General features: G+C 44.1%; 1 protein-coding gene across 1 annotated transcript in view; it reads right to left on the bottom strand.

The window, feature by feature from the left end:
* The window catches only part of kcnh2b (potassium voltage-gated channel, subfamily H (eag-related), member 2b), a gene marked incomplete at both ends in the record, with an annotated part of 205,837 nt that overhangs the window by 17,753 nt on the left and 170,147 nt on the right, over positions 1-17,937 (bottom strand). The gene's annotated exons all lie outside the window — the stretch shown is intronic.

Genomic DNA, 17,937 nt, shown 5'->3' with positions numbered 1-17,937 from the left:
TGTTATCGGATCCTACGGCAGCGTTTGACACTTTCGACACTGTGGATCATAAAAATACTTCTTGATGGACTAGACAATTGGTTGGGGTGTCTCAGAGACGGGTCCTCCAGCGGTTCAGGTCACACACACACACACACACACGCACGCACGCACGCACACACACACACACACACACACACACACACACACACACACACACACACACACACACACACACACACACACACACACACACACACACACACACACACACACACACACACACACACACACACACACACACACAAAAAGAGATCCTATTTTGCTTCACGCATTAAAACCAGGAATGAAATCTGGAGTGTTATGGAGCCGTTCTAAGTAGCTTTACTAGCAGAGACGTCTGCCCTGGACGCATCAGCACAGCCTGCCTTGTGTCTCGGCTTCATAGAATCACACAGTGAACCGCTGACGCTTGGCTGCTGCGCTCAAAGCAAGGGCAGGAAAAGACACAGCGAGCATTAGAGCACGAGTCACAAATGACAGTTTTCGCTGACTGCCGCAGTGTGCTGTGCTCACACAAACAGTGTGTGGATGTGTGCGCCAATAAACAGTGGAATAAGGGAGTGAGTGGAGAAATGCATTTACAACTAAGGGGAGGCTGACTGTGGACCATAATGATGCTACAGTGTTGTCACATGTTTACAAATAGCTTACAATATATTGCAACTGACCAAAGATATATTACCTCTCAGACACATGTTCTAAAACAAAAACTAGACTATGAGCTTCACAAAGATAGCATGCAATCTACAATACAGTCGGAAAGTATTAGAAGATGACTTCAAGTGAAATAGAGAGTGTGTGGTGACATTTAAAAATGATATTTAAAGCAAAGGCCATTGATGACTGACATTCATATTGATATTGTAGCGTCATACAACAGCCAATGTAAATGAATGGTAATATCGTTAGGCTACGTGTATGAATATACTAGAGTTAAAGCAGCGTCAAACAGGAAAATATGTACATAACTAGAAAATTTCGCAAGAAATTTTGACAGTGTGGCTTCTACTGCCGGAAGACGTCGCAATATATAGCTACACAGGCCGATGTTACGGTTCGATTGAGTTATCGCTTCTCTCTTTTCTGCATTTAAAATCCATACTCTTGAATTTAATCTTGTATAACGGTTTCAATTTCCTGTACATGTGAGTTTTTCACACACCAAGCCGGATCAAGTGCTGTCTGTCTTCAACAGGCAGTTAAATATATTGTCCACCGTTAATGGTGTCAGCATTGGAGCTAGTTTTCTTATGTGTATTGAGAGGGACCCCTAGTCATGGTCATTACTTTATAACAATGAACAACCCACAACTAACGCTCTTTAACAGAGCAAATCACAACGACACAACAGTCTGTGACACAAACAATTTGTAACACTAATCATTTTACATTTATAAAATTACACCGCCGAACTGCATGCTGGGTACAGCTCACTCGCCTGCTAGCAAAACAGTCTGCTAACAGCTGGGAGAGGCTCCGTTGCTCCAGTAAAGTTTTTCACATGATCTGCTCTTCAACTCATCATTCCTCTCATGTAGTCATATCGGAGCAATAGGAGCTACGGTTATGGGGGTTTGAGGATTTGTTTGAGAGGTGTTTCCCTTCTTTTTCTCCATGAACAGGCTGCAGGCGCACAGGTGATTCTGATTGAGCTAATTAGTGAACAGAGACTCACAGTGTGTGTATGTGAGTCTGTGAGCCTCTGTTCACTAATTAGCTCAATCAGAATCACCTGTGCACATGCAGCCTGTTCATGGAGAAAAAGCAGGGAAACGCCTCTCCTCACATTACGTGATGCCTACTAGTAATGCCTTTGGAAATGATGGGAGCTTACGCTCCCATCATTTCTCTATTTGAGATAAATACATTTGTTTGAGAAGCCTTTGGAAATGATGGGAGCTAACGCTCCCATCATTTCTGTACGAACCTCATTCTGAGCTTCATGTTAAGATACAGTTAATCTATGGGGCTTTTATTTTGAAAGGGTGGGACTGGGTGGGTGAGAGAGGGGGAGAGGAGACATATTCATAATGTTTGACACAAACACAAAGGTTATTAAATGACAGGCTTCATCACAAGTATTCCAGTTAGGATTCACTCTGTGGGGCTTTTATTTTGAAATGGGAGGGGGGGGGGGGGGGGGTGGGGGGGGGGGGACAGAAAGATTAGTGAACAGAGACTCACAGTGTGTGTATGTGAGTCTGTGAGCCTCTGTTCACTAATTAGCTCAATCAGAATCACCTGTGCACCTGCAGCCTGTTCATGGAGAAAAAGCAGGGAAACGCCTCCTCACATTACGTGATGCCTACTAGTAATGCCTTTGGAAATGATGGGAGCTTACGCTCCCATCATTTCTCTATTTGAGATAAATACATTTGTTTGAGAAGCCTTTGGAAATGATGGGAGCTAACGCTCCCATCATTTCTGTACGAACCTCATTCTGAGCTTCATGTTAAGATACAGTTAATCTATGGGGCTTTTATTTTGAAAGTGGGACTGGGTGGGTGAGAGAGGGGGAGAGGAGACATATTCATAATGTTTGACACAAACACAAAGGTTATTAAATGACAGGCTTCATCACAAGTATTCCAGTTAGGATTCACTCTGTGGGGCTTTTATTTTGAAATGGGAGGGGTGGGGGGGGACAGAAAGATATAGAGAAACAGAGTGAGTGAGTGAGACAGGCAGACAGACAGAGCGAGAGAAAGACAGACAGAGAGAGACAGACAGTGTGTGTAGAGAGACAGACAGAGAGAGCCTGCGTGCGTGCGTGTGTGTAACTGGTTGCCATGGTGAGGACGCACCTGGCGTTAGAAGCAAACTGATTAAGAAACGTTACAGTAAACAGTGATTTTGAAACAAAACTTTTTAACAAAAAGTAGGAGTCTGAGTGCCAAAATAAGGATACCGTGAGAAAGATAAGACTCTTGCGAACATGGTGATGTGCTTTTTTATGTTAGTGGTGTTAAAAATGTGAGCTCCAGAGCAATGTACAAAAGTGGTACCGTCTGCTTTCTTTGAGAAATGAGTGGTCAGATTTAACATTGGTCTCTATGGAGCAGAAAGCTGGTTTTCCTGTCAATTAAGGTCTGTAGTGCAAAATGTGTAAATGTGCTGGATTCCACAGTCATTTCTCTAGACCAGCACACCATTAGCTAACGTTTTGCAAAAAATAATGCATGAGGTGTGCAAATTGTGGCACTCTGAGCAATTTGTTTTCAGAAATCACAAAATATTTTCCTGCTCTGCTCCACTCTAACAATTATGCCCTCACTCTAGCCCTTAACGAGCTGCGCAATACACACCCATTATAAAATCTGAAATGGAGCCAAAATGTTCCTGAAACTTCATCTGCGACTTCATGAAAACTGTGCTAGCTATCAAAATGTCCATTTGGCTCAATAACCTCCAGCGTTTTGTCTACGTTTTAAACTTTAAATCATTTTTCTATCTTAAAGTATGGCTTGTCAATATGGGTCCAAAGTTCAGTGTTTTTTTTGCTCTCTTCACGCCGAAACCCCATTCAAGTCTATGGGCCAATTTTGCTCCGTTTTTCGGGATTTTCGGGAAAACCGCTGGGCGAATCTCTTATAAAAGTCTTAGCACACCATTCCCGATCGGGCCGCACGTTCGGATATACTTTTCACGCCGCTGTTGGCAACGCTGTGTGACTAGATACACGCCGAAATTCGGGGTGGCATATGGAGAATAAGAAAAATAAGCCCGCAGGATTACAGTCAGTGTGCTTTGGCACAGGCAGTTCTACTGCCTTTGTGCCACAAAGCCACACTGAATTATGAGGTAATTATCCATGTAATGAAATATACAATCTGCTAGTGAAAAACTCTGGTTTGGATAACAGCTGACGATGTCACATGACTTCTAGGACAGGTCTGCACCGCTTGTAAATTGTGTTTGCAGAAATTCAATTCAGAAAATGAGGGAATGCAGCAAGTTCTCCTAAATCACTTGCTCAAGCGGCTTGGCTCTCAGAACTAAAGACTTCATTCAGAACCATCCAATAACTACAACCTCCATCCTATTAAGAAAGATACCATATAAATTCAGCAACAAACCTGTACTCACATTTTGAAAGTGTGCTGTATTTGTATCTCCCGTCTTTTTACCTTAATGTTCTAATCCCTTAGTTTCATAAAAGCTCTTTTAGTGGCAGAGGTTGCAAATGAGCAGCCGCTATGAACACTGTGATACCTTCATCGGAGCTGTCTTCAGTATGTATGTATAATGTATCTGTCCCCATTAAATAAACCATGAATAATAAATAATAAACGTCTCCCCAACTCTGTACCAGCACTTTACTTAAGCGAAGCGATCGCTGCGCTCTTGTCAGTGACTCTGTAAGACTGTCTTCCCCAAAAAATGCATGTTTTCCATTTCCACTTCCCATTTCTACAAGATGCTAAAGCTCTTCAAAAACGACCCACCCTGCATCTAAACTGTGTGACCGTGTTTCTCCAAACCCCAGTGCAGCAGACCGACGGACACATTTGTATGTGGGAGGCAGTGACAAGCGCAGCAGACAGACTCGAGTCTCCGGCGCCTTCTCCAGAGAGAGGGCCGAGTGTGAGCGCTGTGTAACAATTAGGTACAAACAAGAGTCTTACTCATGAAATGGAACGAGTAGAATCAACACACCAGAAGCACTAAAATGAAGCCCTGTATTCCCCTCACCTCCCTTTACCTCCAAGTCTTTTTTCTCACTTGACTCTGTTTAGCCTCTCTTACTCTTTACTACATTTCCTCTCGTTCCCGTTTCTTCCCGCCCTCCCCTTGACCTGCTAAACCCCTCTTCTCTTCTAATTTCTACTTTTCTTCACGGCGTGGCTCTGTCCTCCGTCTGGCAGTCCTCGCTCCATCTCTCAGACTCCCTCTCTTCCTCCACACAGTGTGCAGCCAAGTGACTTTTTCACTCATCCTACTATACCTATTGCCATTCAGCGTGCCTCCCGTCTCATCTTCCTTTCTTCTCATGCTTGAATGGACGGTTTTTCATCCCTTTGGATGGCGCTTTCTTCCCTCATGCTTTCATTCTTCGATTTCTCCCTCCAACTTTCATTATCCCTCTCTCTCTGTATTCCAGAGTCCACCTCGTCTTCACCTACTGTGGCCCAGTGGCACACATTTATGTGCTTGGTTGTTGATCCATCTGTCCTATTAGGATCTCATACCCCTCGATATGTGTGTTTTTGCCTCATAGTTACCAACAATTTGGCAAGAAAACATTTACTTGATTTATTAAATATCAGCAAGAAATATTTCAGCGTGTGTCCTCTTTGTAATGGAGCCAGCTGTTTCATATCGAAGCCAAGTCCTCAGAACTCTGGCTCATTCAAAGGCTTGGTTTTCAAGTATTTATGAGTTTCTGTATGCAAGTCCGAGCTATTATCGAATCACACTTTTGCTCTTAAAGATACTAGAACACTTCAGTGTTTCATGGCAATGGTATGAATTATCAAAGAATAACTTTGATTATCAGTTGATTTGAATGTTTGGTTTGTGTATGTTCTCAATAGCATAGCACGACATACAGTACATGTAAGAACTCCATACCTAGGGCTGTTGTATGTTGTATGTGCAGCAGTCAATGCAAACCTCCCTCCACTCAACAACATCAAGAGCTTACAGCCACGGCAGCGGCTCATTGATAAAAGCTAAATACAGACATCGGCATGCTGACATTCTCATACTGTCAATGCTAACATGCTGATGTCAAGACGGTAATAATGTTTACCATGTTGGCCATTTCAATTACATTCAAGTACAACTGAGGCTAATGAAAATGACAGTTTCGCAGGTGTTTGGTTATAAACCAAAGTACTGCGAGTTAAAAAGTCAGAAGATCACCAAAGTGATTAGCCTTCATCCTGAGAGGACCATGAATGTACCAAACTCATGGCAATAAGGTTAATGACTGTTGAGATATTTCACTGACAACCACAAATGTCCATCTCATGGTGGAGGAGGGGATCATCAAATTCAGTAGTATTCATCTTCTGGGGACCACGAATGTCTGCAAAATCCACTGCAATCCATCCGATAGTTGGAGAGATAATTCAGTCTGGACTACAGTGGTGGACTGACAGACCGACTGACTATAAACACAGAAAGACCTTTTACTTTTCAGCACTCTACTTTTTGATTTCCGGCAACTCAAGGGCACGATATGGCAGAAATACTTACATTATCTCAAGTGTCATGAACACATCTGTATCCAGACAGCACAAACTAACACGTTTACAAGTGTCAGCGGACACACGTGCACACGCCCCTGCAGTTCAGTGGAGTGGTCTTCTCAGTTGTGCTTTCCCTCCTGGAGTAACTCAAGCTCTATTTTTAGCCGTCTGTGTGAAACTGAAAAACATTGCCGTGAGGACTGTTAAAAGTGCAGATGTCAAGACATATTGAAGTGCAGATAGGACAGAGTTGTATTTGTGGACAGCACTGGAGGGAGACGACTTGGGGGGTCTTCTGTGCTATGAAGACGATGTGTTTTTCTCACTTTACCCACAGCAAGCTCTTTTTCTTTTTGCTGGCATCAGTTAACAGAGTGGAATTCCCAGTCCAGCAGACAGCAGCGTCATCAGCTATTTCTGCATCATCTCTGCTGAAGTTTGACATTCATCCCTTTAAATGCTGGGATTTGCCTGGACTGCATGTGACACGCTGGGTTTAGGGTCAGTCTGAGTGTGCTGCTATTTCTAAATTAACTGCTCGGCCCAAAACTATTGAAAAATGTAATTAAATTACACAGTTAGTGGCCATTTGAAGTGTTGGGCGGCACAGCAGGCTACATGTAGACAGAATGGTGTGCTTTTTTCCTTTTAATCTTTTAATAAAAGTTATTGAACATTCCTGTAAATGAGGCTTATTTGAATTTAATTGTGATGAAATATATAGAGGGAGGAAAAAGGAAGGGTTTCATTTGCATTTTAAACGTCATCTGATCCTTTGTCATTTCTTTTTTTTACAGGCAACAAAGTGTAAATAGCACATTCTCACACACACACACACACACACACACACACACACACACACACACACACACACACACACACACACACACACACACACACACACACACACACACACACACACACACACACACACACGAGGTGTTCAGTGCAGCTGCAGTTTTAGAAAGGGTGATGACTGAACAGCCAGAGTCACCTCCATTATCAATCTTCAATCAGATCTTCTATCGGTGCAGAAGACTGAGCCACAGGCGCGCACACAGCTGCAGGAGGTGTATACAGAGAGCGCAGCAAACAAAGTTACAAAATCAAAAGGTGAGTGAAGCTGGAAACTCAAAGTGCACAAGAACAACCCACTTTCTGTATCTTTTTAGCTTTAAAGTTTAAGTGAGGAACTTTTAACTGTTTATGAAACAGTCTCAGAAGCCTCCTTATGACCTTCATAAGTAAACAAGACCATCAGAGAGAAGATTGACTATTTCTATATAGTCATTCTTAATGCTTCTCATCTGTGCCACCGAGTCGGATTCTGGCAAAATCTGATGAAATCATGCAGGTCCACCAGAAACTCCTCCAGCTCAGACTCCAGCGGAGACATGTTCCTAGTGGACAGACCGAGTTCCGGCTTTGCTGCCGCTTTTGGCCGGCAGTGGGAAGCTCTGACGGGTGGAAGAGCTCCACACCCAGCAGCAGCGTCTCCTCCTCCTCCAGCAGCAGAGCTTCTCCTCTCTGCTCCTCCGGTCCCCGCTGGGAGCCAACACCGACACCACGCTGCTGGAGACCCAGGACATATTGCTGGACCCGCTGGAGAGAAGGGAGGCACAGGAGAACCAGAACCAGGGCGGAGGGGGGCAGACTGTAAAGGGAATCCGGTGCTGGAAAACACTACCGCTTTTGTCCACAGGGATCGCCAAAATCAACACAAAAAGAAAGTTCCTCAAAGTAACTCTAAAGAAACCTTATCACATGTTTCTTATCACTTGAGAGAGAATTGGCAAAAAACTTTAGGAAATATGCCAAAAAAATAGAGGTACTGTACAACATCACAGTTGACGGACATCCTTAGCATTTCACAGTCAATTACTTACTGGTGCAAGTTACGTAAATCTTAAAAGAACTTCCTTTGGTTGTGTCTGATCAAAGAAAATAGGCGGGACGACGACGACGATGACAAAAAAGGCATCTAAAGGCAGTCAGGCAGCACACACCATCCATCTGCTAGGGAAGGGTGTTGATGGTTTTTGGGAGGGTTCCATTTCTCACATTGTGTTCGATTCGGCTGGCAGGGACGCGTGTGTGGATTGGTGTAAACAATTACAGTCCAAGCACGCAGACAAATGGATACAGCAGCTGAAGACAAGAGGGGAAAAAACCTCCTCTGAGCCCAGTTAGAGTGATATGTTTAGCCAGACATTCATTACCATCTTTTCAAATGGCTCTTCCTGCCAATTAAGAGTGAAGGAGTTGGACTGAAGACATTTTCAATCAACTGAATTTCAACAGCTCAAAGCATCATGGGAGTGTGTGTCATCAACCGCAGTGGAGTCGATCTAGTTAAAAAAGTGTTAGATATTTTGAAATTGGGAGCACAGTGTACATTTTTATTTTTTGAGCAGAGAAATAAACCTGAATGTGTGAAACACATATGCAGACACATGCTCTCTCTTTGATAAAACATGGACACCAAGCAACACTAATGCCGTGTTCACACCAAACGCAATGAACGCGGCGCGGGGACTATTTGGGTTCATTCGCGTGAATCGCGCTGGAGGGGGCGCGGCTTATTGGCCTGAAAGTCATTCAACTGTCCGCCATCAACCGTGGAAAAATAACCTCTATTTCTGCTCAGTACGTGTTGTGGAAGTCCCAGATATCACGGGAAACTAAACGCCGTCATGTCTGGTTCATAACATAGTCCTGAGGAGCTCCGTGGATTTCATCGAGCTCACTGTGTCTAGCAAGCCACATGTCGGCTGTTTACTACAGCTGTATGAACACAAAATAAACTGATTTGGCTGTGATTTAACGGCAATAAACCGACAAAAAGGGACTCCGAAATAACTATGTAATGATGCCGATTTGTACTTGTTTTCTCAATGGAGCTCGTATCGATCAGTGCTAGGCTATGCTAACATTGTAGCAGCTCCATCAACACTCACAATAACGTAATCTAGACGTAAATACGGCAACGTCTATTTCATTGTTTGTACCATATGGTTTACACACACACATGTATACACATAGTTTGGTCCGGTCTCCACTGATATAAGGGGTCGTAGAGCTCTGGGTGAACATAGGCGGCTACAGTATTTATTTCCTGATTCAACAACGGCAGGACTTCACTGATGACAGGGGGAGCAACTCAATGCTGATAGGCTATCGCTCTGGAGCGTCATGCGATTTTTTCGCAGAAGTTCAAATATTTCAACTTCTGCGTTTGGGGCGATTCGGTGTTTTGACGCAAATTTGTGTCAATCGCGCCGCGCCAAATGCGCCATCGCAAATTTACGTTCATCGTGTCTGTGCATAGACTTTGTATGTAATCTCGCTGCGTTCATCGCTTTTGGTGTGAACGCACCTTAACACAAACATCTCACTCAAACCCTGCATGGTCGGTGTCGGTTGGGTCCGAAGACTATACGTTTTAGAATGAGGCTCCAGGCTACATTAGCTGAGAGTAGCATTACACATCTGAATCTCTAGCCCAACAGTTGGCTGTAAAGTTGCATTATGGGTAATGCAGATGGCAGGTTTTAACAAGGAAGAAGAGTGTGTGGAATGAAAGACCATAACATGTGAAATGTGAAAGAATATATGTGGTTCTCCTGCATACATTTTGATCCCTTTTGTAACTAGAATTACCGCCTTGTGGTTGTGTGCCTCCCAGTCTGTATATAAGAAGAGGACGTAATCATCGCGACGTCACCCATTGGTTTGTGGTCTGCCGTTATGAAGCCTCGAGTTCGGTGATTTTGCCGTCGCCATCTTGAATTACGGACATTGCCATGTTGTTTATTGAACCATTGAACAGAAGTTACCATATTCGGAAAGCAGAGAAGTGACGTATACGTCTCTGGTAGCGGCAGAGACCTGTCAATCACAGTAGCCCCGCCCTAAAGCATACTCTGCTTTATGGTCTGTTTGACTCTAAATGGACCATCATTTACTAAATGAACATCATGCTGTATTGAAGAAGACTTGAAACTAGAGACTGAGACCATAAACTCATGGGTCTGATAACGTTTTAGGGATGTAATGCTGAATCTGTGGCGTACTCTTTTAAAAGCAGCATATAGCAAATAGCTCATCACAATTCTTTTTTTCTTCATTCCCTTTCTTGGTGATGTATTTGGGATTTATGCAAACAACTACAGTTCATTGTAATGTGGATATGGGAGGTAGGAATCCTGTTTATCTTGGACAAAAAGTGTTTCTTAATTGAGATACGGTACGATAAGATTGTGTTAGGTAATAGTTTTGGCCATTAATGAATGTTGGGAGACAGGTGTACAGCTGCTGATGCATTAAGTTACTAATACTACTGTATGTATGCATGACCTATAAATACAGTATATGCTTGTATGTATAAGTGTACTTGTGTATTTGTAGAGTTATAATAGAGAAAGGAATACCATAATAAGGGCCAGTGGGCCATGCAGTGCAGAAGTGACGGCACCTCACACACACTTCCTCTGCTGTGAGAGTGTGTGTGTGTGTGTTTATGTAGCACTGCTTTGGGGGAAAGCGTGAAGTTACACCACCACTTTGACATAAAATAGATTTGTTTTAAAAGAAACAAAAAAAAGGGGTGGAGGGAATGGGAGATGAAGAGCGGGATGAGGGAGAGAAAAAACGTGGAGAGCAAAAAGGAGAGAGGGAGTGTGTGAAAGAGAGAGAGCCAGTGGGCGAGACAGAGCAGGATGGAGAAACAGAGCCGAGGGGGACGAATAGACAGAGAGACAAAGAGCTGAACATGTGAGAAAAAAAGGTTGGAAAAAGAGTGATCAAAGGGAAATGAGAAGAACAATGACAAAACTGTTAAGCCCAGTGGAGGCTGGTCAGCATGACACACACACACACACACACACACACACACACACACACTGAGAGCTTATCTGCCAATTTAAGGCTGAGCTTTGCCACAACACAAAAGCACTGAGATCACAAACTGACTCCACACTCACACTCTACTTCAAACAAGTTCTCATACTAAAACGATTGGAAGAGACTGAAAGAAGCCAACGTGAACTACAACAAAGACAGGTTTCCTGTGACACAGTCCGCACTTTCTTACTTCATTTCTTACCATCGTTGTGTCTGCAACGGCCACTGCTGTCCTGTTGATTCAGAACTGAAGCAGTTGTTGAAGACTAGGGGTCCCTACCGGCTCGCTAAGAGGAGCGATTAGTCAGCAGTCAATGACGGTATAAAACAGTCAATAACATTTTCTCAGGCTGATGATCAGTGGTATGCAAGATTAGCAAGATTAGCAGTGGACAGACGGACATACTCACTCACACACACACACACACACACACACACACACACACACACACACACACACACACACACACCCAACGCATGATCCCCTCAAAGGGTCTTTTTTTTAAGTCTCAAAAGGCGTTCACATGGCAACTGGTTACACAAAGTGCCTGTGGTTTTCTGTCTAGAAAAGATGAGTTTTCCATCAACACCTGCCTCCTTTTTAAACACACTTCTTCGATTCTGCCAAGTTGGAGAGCCTCAGCAAACACGGTCAATATTTCATACATATTCAACCAGCACCGCTCCCTCCGCGCCCGTACCCGGTATTAGAAAGAGACTCGTCCTGTTGAGCAACGCGTTCAGACAACAGCGATATAAGGGCATGAAAATTTCATGGGGGCTTCAATTTCTACTGTAAACAGAGCGGGATTGTGAGGCCACCGGCACCACAGAGCACGCCGACTTTATTTTGGGAGCAATAGCTCATCTGTTTGAGAACCATTTAATAATGCAAACTCAAATCACGTCTGTTTGGTGAAGGTGTGTGTGTGTTTTGGTGAAGGTGCGTGTGTGTGTGTGTGTGTACGTAGCTCCTGACTCATCTGTTGAACGATGACACACACACACACACACACACACACACACACACACACACACACACACACACACACACACACACACACACACACACACACACACACACACACACACACACACACACACACACACACACACACACACACACACACACACTCTCTCTCACCTTCCCACCAGGAATTAGCTAAGATTTTTATTTGGATCGCATAAAAAAAAGAAAAACACACGCATGAAAAACCCTGTTTGAATGCAGCCAAGATGCACTTTCATGCCAATACTTCAGCCCACCTGTGGAGGAGGTTAATATATATATATATATATGTTACGTTTTGTGCAGAAATCAAAGCGTAAAGACGGTGTTTATCAAATCAGGTGGTAACATGCCTGTCAGGGAGCATTGCTATGATGCTGCAGGATGGAGGACAGGTGTTCACCAGCAGCTTCAAAGGATGTAAATATTCTGACAGCGAACAATGTGCATGTCAGTCTGTGTTCTGGTAATGACGTGGAAGGCAAGCTTACAACACACGCAGTCTGGGTGGTTATATGTGGTGTAAAGGGGGACAAGCATCCGCTCATACACATCCAAACACTGGCTGTCTCTCACTCCTTCTCTCGTCGCCCTGAACCGGAGCCTGTCAGCTAAAGGGATAAATCCCACCCTAACCTTTTCTCAGCCTTGTTCCAACACTTACATTTCAAGAGAAGGCCTGGAGGACTTTACTCTGTCTAATAAACACGCCGCTGCGCACGCACACTCGTGCACACACACAAGGACGTAAGGTTTTGACATTGGCCGCCAGCTTTATCCTCCACCAAAAGACTACCGTGATAATAATAGACAGCGTCGCTGTCCACTGATAAGTTCACAGTCGGTGGACAGAGACAGAGAATGGCCGCTGCAGTCTGGACAAAGCAGAGGGGGGAAAAATACTGAATTATTCGAGTGAAGTATAAATGAAAAAAATGAATTTACGACGGAAAATGCGGCTACAATAATATCTTCTAACTTTGAATTTAGTTCTGTTAAATCCTAAGAGTCCCAACAAGTTTATGAATGAATGAGACAAGCCTTATATATAACTTATAAGAAGGCTTATTATTTAATTATAGTATTTCTGTAAAATACTACACCATGTTTTGACACTTAGTGACACAAACATTTGTATTTCATTGTACTCATAAATGCTTTTGTAATAAATTATGTATTTATGGGCGGTATAGCCATATGATTTGCCCTTTTTTCCGAAAAATGACCATTATTTTCAAAAACCACATACCTATTTCAGAATTGTAGTATCAGTACCAAAGGCTGATAAACCTGCCGTGCCTGGTGACAGTAGCTGGGCTCTGATTGGACAATAGCTATTTGGAGGCGTGACAGATGTTCAATTAGGTCTCTCCAACACTTAGTCTGGTGTCATGGTTTTAACTACTCTAGTGTCAGAGACTCCCTCAGAACGACATGCGTGTGTCTGTCCAAGCATACTGTTGCTTGCATCCGTTTTGTTTGTGTGCTTATGTTTATGCATATTCACCAATGCATCTGTGCGTGTATCAGTTTGGTGTCTGCCTGTGGCCGCGACTGGCTTCCCGGCTGACCTTTTCTCTCCAGCTCTGACAGTTCCCATTAAGACATAACAAAGGAGCATATTTCCTCAGCCCCAATCTCTCTCTCCTCTTCCTCCTCCTCCTCCTCCTCAGCGCAGCCTTCTCCTCCAATATTCATCAGCACCATCAGCGCTTAGGGAGGTTGCTCCCTCACACTCAGATATCTTTGTCCCTCCGTGTTTGTACCAATATCTCATCCAAGATCTCATCTCTCTCCATCTCCGTCCGTTTGGTTTTTTTTACCCTTTCTTCGTCTTCGTCTTGATCTATCTCTGCAATCAATCCCCCCCCCCCCCCAACAGAAGGGGGCTTGAAATATAAATGCAGCAAAGAAATGCTACACAAGCAGCTGCTGCGAGGCTGCTGACATACGGTCTTCCGCACACACAACATGCAAACCCATTTAAGTGTTATTCTACGGCAATCCGCTCTCAGCTCAAATTTAAATCTCCTCTCTCTCCGTCTGATAAACTGCTTTCATCTACTAGTATTCAAAGCAGAGATACGGTGGCCTTAAGTCCAGAAAACTGCAGTTAAAAAGGAACTCAATAGATGTAATCTGTGTGGGGCAAACATCCATGAGAGACGCATCGTTGTTGTCGTATACATTTTTGCAGAAAAAATATGAATACAAAAACATTACATCTTCTGTTCACGTTACACCATCCCACACTGATTGCAGAGAACACGTTGTGCAATATTGATGTGCGGAGATATACAGTAGCTGCTGTTCATGTGGCATTAAAGAGATCAGAGGATGCCATCATGCATTAGTTCAAACTATGGAATCAGGCCGATTGAATGAAAGATGGTGATGTGTGTAGCCGCGGAGGGGCATACACTAACTCAGGGGAGGACTCGTGGTATGTTTCATGTTTGTGCGGTGAGCCTCGGAAGCATGTAATGCATTTATTTTCCCATGCGTATTATAGCGTTGTTCTCTGTTCCGTTAGTGTTTGCAGGAGTTTTTCAACTTTCAGACGGCATTAAATGCAGCCATCGTGCTTGCTTTATTAGTGGTAAAAGTCAAGTTATTAAAAATGCAATGCGATAGGTGATATCGGGATTATGAATTCTATATACTGTAAAGCCCAATTTAATCTAAAAATGCTAGTAAGTGGACCTTTGGGTTTCAAAATGTCAAGAATGAACATCCCTAATAGGGCAGCACCGTATGTTGTTTCAGCATCAATATTGAGATGTGTGCATGTGCAAAAGTCCCAGTGCAGGATGTGCGATGTCAGCAAATTAACTCAAACTATGTCACACTACAACTTTCTTGCTGCTTGACACAAAAGGAAAACTTGCACGGTTCTCATTTTCCACGACTAATCCAGGGTTTCCCTCTAATTACCTACAGTCCAGATAGGCCCACAGAGAGGCCAGGAAGGAGAGCGCGGCAGAAGACCGTAGACGGGACGGATAAGAAGACTCGGTCCAGTGCTCTCTGCACATGGATGGTCTCGCTGTCTAAATAACAGCTGCTTGACCTGGCAATCGTCATGTACAATCGCACTGTTGGACCGTTTTGCACATGTGCAGCTATCGTGCCGAATCACAGAGTGCGTGCGTTATAAGCAGGAGTTCACATCTGTGCATGTCAGTGAAGACACGTGTGAATCAGTGCTCGTGAGTTGGTGTGTGTAGACGCTGTTGTGCATTATATGTGTGCCTGTATACACGGTGGAGGGAAGGATCACCTGTGACATCATTTGTAGCATGCACATTAATAGAGGCACACACACACACACACACACACACACACACACACACACACACACACACACACACACACACACACACACACACACACACACACACACACACACACACACACACACACACACACGTCCTGTGGTTCCTCTGGGATCCGTACATGGGTACAAAGCGTGTCTCTTTGTCTCACAGCCTATTGCTTCACTAAGCAGCGTTCTAATTCACGGCCGCCCGCCACGAGACGTCGTGCTCCAGTAGTGCTCCAGTAGTGCTGGGTATCAAACCTCAATGAGTCCTGAATAAACTGTGTGAAAATGAAATATGCCATCGAGCACTTGGACAAATTCTTGGGCTTGTTTACTTATTATCTGATCAAATATCTTTCATGCGAGTTAGGCTAAAATGTTCTAACTTCATTTTATCCAGACAATGTTTTTTAGAAATGAATAGAGCAGCAGTGTCATATTTTGTAAATTAAAAACAACCTAATTGGTAGCGAAAATGTTCACACAGTTCCCAGCCAACTCTAGACTTTTAGTTTAAGCTCTTTTCAAGTTGAATGTAAAGCTCCAAAATCCAACCTTCTACAGTGCAACGATTTCCATACGTTTAATTCACAATGGTAAATCCTCCAGTTATATCTGCCAGTGCTCTCACTACACTGGGTTTATTAACAGAATATAAACTGGCCTTTTTTGAGATGTCCGAAGCACTCAGATCAAATGTGGCACACAGCTGGGTTTCACGTATTCCTGGGATCATGTGGTGAGTTTAAAAGTGGCAGAGGACGACTGTGGGGTGAGTCATTTCTGTGTCGGGGAATTAACTGGAGTGTTCACAGTTTAAGAGCCACTGCTGCTGCTGCTGCTTGGCATCAGCTGCAGCAGCGAGGCAGAATGTTGTGATATTTGTTGCACAAATATTATCTCCCATGTACTGTATCCGTCACTGTCAGATGGCACCTGACATGACAGCAGCCTCAGTCCTAGTTTACTGAGGTTTACCATACAGTCATTACACAACATACCTTACAACAATCACTGAGTGCATTGTCCCAAACGTACAGCAAGTCAAACCGCGAGTTTAAAAGCTATATTAAAAATATATGTCTGACACCAAACTGGATCCTTGAGACCGTTTCTAACTGTCTGCCGACCTTCCCACTCTCACTTTTCATCCTTCCCTTCTTCCTCTGTCTCGTTTGTATCACAGAACAACAAACAGCTGTTGTTGTGGTCGCCATGCTGGCTAAGGCGGGCAGTACCCCGGCTGGGCCGCTTCAATAACGCGTCTGGCATCACATTCCAGGACTTCAGAGGGCACTTTTGGGTGACATTCAAGTGTTGCTTCCTGGTAGGAAAGTCCTGTATTTGATCATCCCAGCAGCATCCACACTCCCTCCTCTCCCTCTCTCTCAAAATGCAGAAAATACAGCTCTCTCGCAGTGGGGCGACAGAGGCGGTGTGCATATTAAGTCCTCTCAGAAGGTTTCTTAATCTCAGCCAAGCCAAGCTGAGTCAGGAAAACACACAGAGGAGATATCAGTTTGGGTTCTTTCCATCCATGTAATCATCAACGCCTCCACTCTGGTGAGGACTTAGCTCCTCGTAATGCGCGCACACACACACACACACACACACACACACACACACACACACACACACACACACACACACACACACACACACACACACACACACACACACACACACACACACACACACACACACACTTTTGGGAAAGCACCCTCACATGCAACAAACACACTCGAATATTGATTAGAATGTTCGAAACCTAGTCCGCTGCGATTTGCATTCATCTGGTCACAGTGCTGCAACAACCTAAAGGGCAACACTCAATTCTTCTAAATAATTCCACTTGGGGGGGGGTTAAGGAAGTGCAGCAGTGGTTCAATTCTGAAGCATGAAGTGGACGTCCACAATGGCTACCGAGCGGACACACTGACAGACACACACATCTCAGGGCTGGCAGGGAGAGTGGTGTGTCTGTGCGAATCGCTTCAGGCGCGTTGTACAGAACAACGTGTGTGGGAGTCGGGGAACGCCGGAGTTGCACTCCCTTGCCGTACTAGCGATCTCTCCCTCTATCTTCCCTTCATCCTCCCTGCTCTGACCGCGCTTTCGTCTCACCGAGGTGTGAAAACTACTTTTTATGGAACTAAACTCTTCTTTCAGCCGACCGCTGTCCGTGTTTCCATAGCGATCTGAAGACTAGGCAAATTATTAGTCATGAGAGGGCTGCTGGCAGTCGCAGGGTAAACACGCTCTGCAGCCTGCAGTTCAGTACTTACAATACTATACTTACTGTACTTATGATCAGTGTGAGAAATACCTTGATTGACACCTCAGACCCCCTGAACGCCTCAGGAGCAACATTTCGGTGGATCTCACAAATCTTACTACACTTCTTTGTCACTTGTAATTGTCAATAAATTGTCTTTCACGTCTCCCTGTGGACCTACAGGGACCCCCTT

Source organism: Pholis gunnellus (assembly GCF_910591455.1).
Source record: "Pholis gunnellus genome assembly, chromosome: 20".
Lineage (NCBI taxonomy): Eukaryota > Metazoa > Chordata > Actinopteri > Perciformes > Pholidae > Pholis > Pholis gunnellus.
Note: the sequence above shows the minus strand (reverse complement) of the source record. Positions and strands in the feature narration are given on the sequence as shown.